The sequence below is a fragment of the Gavialis gangeticus genome, unplaced genomic scaffold (assembly GCF_001723915.1).
Source record: "Gavialis gangeticus isolate Ggan-Ray unplaced genomic scaffold, GavGan_comp1, whole genome shotgun sequence".
Classification (NCBI taxonomy): Eukaryota; Metazoa; Chordata; order Crocodylia; family Gavialidae; genus Gavialis; species Gavialis gangeticus.
Genome location: NW_017729022.1, coordinates 102,690,057 through 102,694,665, shown reverse-complemented (window position 1 = coordinate 102,694,665; position 4,609 = coordinate 102,690,057). Strand labels below are relative to the sequence as shown.

At 42.6% G+C, this 4,609-nt stretch overlaps 1 protein-coding gene across 3 annotated transcripts in view; it reads right to left on the bottom strand.

Annotated features, from left to right (window-relative positions):
- PARVG (parvin gamma) overlaps positions 1-3,357 on the bottom strand; it is a 45,986-nt gene extending 42,629 nt beyond the window's left edge. The window contains exons 1-2 of one of the 3 annotated variants that reach the window (XM_019515755.1): positions 2,741-2,997; positions 848-913 (exon numbers count right to left, since the gene is read on the bottom strand). The gene's annotated coding sequence lies outside the window, so the exon portion shown is untranslated. Of the gene's footprint in view, positions 1-847; positions 914-2,740; positions 2,998-3,271 lie in introns of those variants that run through there. The other 2 variants (XM_019515758.1, XM_019515754.1) reach the window with 2 other exon arrangements.
- Between the last annotated feature and the right edge of the window lie 1,252 nt (positions 3,358-4,609).

Below are 4,609 nucleotides of genomic sequence, written 5' to 3'. Positions count from 1 at the left end.
CACACACACACACACACACACACACAAAGCCCTTCCCTGCAGCAGTAGCTCTGTAGAGACTTCTATCCCTGATGCGCCCTGATCCCCGATACAAACTAGTCTACAAAAGGCATGTCTACACATGCCATTAACTGGCAGCAATAAACTGTGGAGCTTATTGATTATAAGGAATTGCTTATAAGGTTTATAAAGCAATTGCTTATAGCAGGGGTCAGCACCCCCTGGAACGCATGCCAAACGTGGCACACAAGGCGATTTTGCTTGGCACACTGTGGCCAGCCCTGGCTCTGGGTAGCTGTTGCCAGTGACGGAGTCTGGGCTGCTCCCAGCAGGGCTTGCAGCATCTCCCAGATGACAGCAGCTCCCCAGAGCTGGGGCCGGCTGCAGCTGGGAGGCTCCAAACAGCTGTGCTGGGCTCTGGCATCAGCTCCGCATCGGCGCATGCAGGCACGCCTTGGAGTGGGCGGTGGGGGAGGTCCCTGCACTAAAGCACCCTCATGCCCCAGCCAGCCAACTCAGAATCTACACATGATACTGTGTCCAAAAAACTCCACAGCAGGGTAATTTATTAGTGTTGTGTCCTCTAATAGGGGCACATATGTAGACACTGATATGTTTACTGGGAAGTTAATTAGGCAATGGAGCAGTAAACATCTCATGTAGACATGCCCAAAGAGGAATAAGGAGGTGCCCTGCAGGCCTTTACACTCCTGCATAGGCCTTTTTCCTAATTGTCCTTGAAGTATGAAATATATAAAGGGAAAGTGGGCATTCAATTACAGTATATGTCATTAAATGTACAGCTATGAACACTATTAAAAATAAATGCATTCATGGTAACCCTTACTTTTAAGGTAAAAGTGAGCTGCTAGGTGATCTCTGTGAAATGACCAGGCCCTGCAGATCTGGCCTTCTGGAAGATAATGAGATTAGATTATGTGCCAATCATTTCCCATCCTCCAAGTTTCTATACCTTATCTTTAACCCATGCCTATCCCTTTTACTCATGTTCTGTCTTTCAGTCTTTTCCCTTGAAATTTCTTTCCATTTGGCTATTTCCTTCCTCATGCCTCCCCCTGGCTTCCAAAAACTGGTGATGGGAGTAGAAATTATCATAGGGCTACCATCACATTTGTGGTCATCACACTGTTTACTCAGCTTCTGTGTTCTACTTGTACCCCAACATCATGGGTATTTTGTCCATTTAGACTAGGGGTGGGCAAAATCTGGTCCATGGGCTAGATTGGGCCCATGAAGGACTCAATTTCCCAGTAGCCCCTGCCTGCACCACAGCAGCTGGTTTCCACAGAAACCCCAGAAGCAGTGGGGCTGTGGCAGAGTGGGGCCATGGAGACTGGGTGGGGAGCTGTATCCTGCCCAGCTGTACTCCACCCCGGGGAAGAGACATGCAGATAGTGGATCGCAGTTCTGCCCCAGCTCCAGACCACACTGTCACCACTGCAAGATCCCAGCCCTGACCCTGGAGCAACTCCCTGCCCAGCTACATGCCCTGCCAGTGCTGCTGGGGCTGGTCTCCATAGAAAACCTCGCCCCATGCTGTCACAGCACCACCACTACTGGGGTCTCCATGGAAATTGGCTGCAGCAATGCAAGCAGGGGCTGCTAGGAAATGGAGTCTGGCTACCAGCCAGACCCGCCATTTTGTCCCTCTGATTTAGACTCAAGCTCTTCAGGCAAAACTATTTTCTACTCTACTTATGAAACAGACCCCAATTTTTGCTGGGTCCTTATTCACCCTTACAATAAATATCTATGCTATTTTTCCTGGTCTCAGTTCCCAAGCTAGCCAAGGTTCAGAATGCTGTGGGCTATAGCTATAAAAGGAACTTTGTCCTGCTCAGCATCTTGAGAACTCAGGGGTCCTGGTATTTCATAGGAACATTATTTAGTAATAACTTATATTTTGAATTGGACCCTACTGCATTAAAAACTTGATACGTTACATTTCACCTCCAAGAAACAACTCGCAACACTCGTGTATATCACAGACAGCTGCCTTCTAAATAGTTATGCATTGCACTAAGAACATAATGCAGTAGGAATGTGTTTCAACTTTTCCTATTTCTGTCCTATTTCTATTTCCTCTAAGGAATGGAAAAAGGGTTAAAATTTAGGTCTCATACAAGCAGGACTATGTATTTACTCCTATAAAGTTCTGCAACACATCCTTTTATTTTTTCTTCATTGCTTTTTATTTGATTTATGTTTGATTTAGCTTCACATTCATGTAAGCAATATTTATTAGTACATGGAAACAGGTTTCACACTGAGACAATTACGTGAATATTGTTCATAACTGGATTTGCTGTTGGAGTGTTTAAATAATTTTGGGCCTATTATGGACTCTTCTAGCAAAATTATATAGTTTTGTCCACTGGTCTCTGTTAATGAGACAGTATCAGAAATTTAGATCCTGATCAAAACAGCAGCCTCTTTACTTATCTCTTTCTGGTGGGATAGCCATTGAATCAGGTTTTGCTGGGTCAAGAGTTGGTGAAACATTGTGTGCTGTAATGCAAGACTGCCTTTATTGATGGAAAGAGCAAAGACATTGTTCTGCTAGCAAAACAAACATTTCTGTGAGAAAGTCAAATTACTTCATCCTTCCTCTACAATGTCTTTACTATCTTATTCCCCCAAATCATTTATATATAACATTATGCTAGTAACGGTACCACCTTATATATAAATCTAGTAGAGAATATATACAAACACTTACTTTTGCAGGCAATATAACTGTGAAGTTTAAACTTCGTAATTTCCGGTTTGAAAAAGACAAAAGCGCTGTTGGTAAGCTCAAAATATTAATAAAGAAATAGTCATCAAAATATTTTGAAAGAGAAAGCTGAGACATAGGGAATACACCTAATTTTATAGTGCTGGTGCTGGAACACAGCAGTTAGAAAACAAAATGAGAATGAAAAAAGACTAGGTATTTTGCACTCAGTTTAAAACAACCTTTTACTTCCTCATTGTGTACTATGGTTTTCAGTGATGACGCTGTCCTGTCGTTTTAGCAGGCACAAGGAGTTTGTGCATGAACACTGTTTTATGTAAAAGCACTTGCAAAAAAGAGTCCTTTAACAGTTCTTTTAGTGTTCCCCTATCATCTTTTCAAGGCACAATTTATGAGAAAGGAGCATGCAGCCTATTAGGAAAGCTTTCCACAGATTTGCATTGAAATTGTTGCCTTCCATTGAAAGCAGGTTGAATATTATACATAAAGGAGGTTATACATAGGACTACTTACATTTGGAAAATGAAAGCACAGTCCCAGAATCGAGAGCCCTAGAGATGGTATGTCTCAGCACTTGTAGACCCTGAAATAAAATTTAACGGCATCAAAGGCATATCCAAAATCTAAGTTTTACACTGCCCCTGTATCTCATTCTCATACTATGTCAACCCACTTCAAAAATATCCAGTAAATATGAAGAAATTGTTGACATTCTCTTGTGATGGTAGACTGCAATGGGGGCAAACCTTTTCAGCTGGCATGCCACAGATTAACCCTGCACTCTCCCCAAGTGCCACTCCAATCCTCTTCCTCTGCCCCGTCTGCTGGTCTGATTTCTGCTCCCTGTTCTGTGTTCCTGCCCAAAGTTCCTGCTCCATCTTCTGCTTCCTTTCCTATTGGCAGCTGTGCTTTCTGTCCCCTCCTAGATCTGCTGCATGCCATACAAAGGCTGCCTGTGCCACTTTTGGCACTCATGCTACAGGTTGGCCTCCCCTTGTGCACACCATGATACCTTCAATTCCAACTAAGTGGCCATATCTACATAAGAGTAACCAATGTTACTGCACAGTAAAGTCCTGCACGGTTTTTTTTCTGATGCTGCTGCACAGTAGCTCATTATTAATGCATAGTAGCGTCGTGCCATGGTTAGTGCCCCCCAACACTACTGCACAGTAGTTCATTGCTACTGCACAGTAGCATTTTGTGTAGACACAGTGAGTTTATGTTTTCCATGCTGAACAATAACAACAATAATACAATGATTATTATTGTTATTATTACTACTATGATGGACTACCACTACTACCACCACCACCTAATGCTTATTATTATTATTATTACATTTTCATTAATACTCCTCAAAACATCTCCTAAAGGCAATCAGCATCATCATATCCATATAATATACAGATTGGGAAACTGAGGTACACAGATTATATAATTTGTCTAAGATTACCAAGGTAACCCAGTGTCCATACCAGCACAAAATCCCAGGTCTCTCAAGTCCTAGGCTAGTGCTCTATCCACAAGGTAATTTTTTAACTAACAGCAGGGAGGTGGCATTATTTGGACTACTCATTTTCTCTGAGCACTTCTTTCAAGTAGCAAAGTATATATTTTCATTAATTTCCACTACAGTAAGGCACTTACGCACCTCTTGGAATCCCCATAATGGTAACAGCCAGTAGCTGCCATGCTCATTCACTAATCAACTTGGTCTGTTTCAGTAACGTGAAAGAACTGACCCCTCCACCTGGATGTTTAGTTCCATATCTTAGAAAATAAGTGACTGACCCTCATGGGCAGATCTAGAATTTTGAGAAGTGGGGTGCAGATGGGGAGATGCATCAT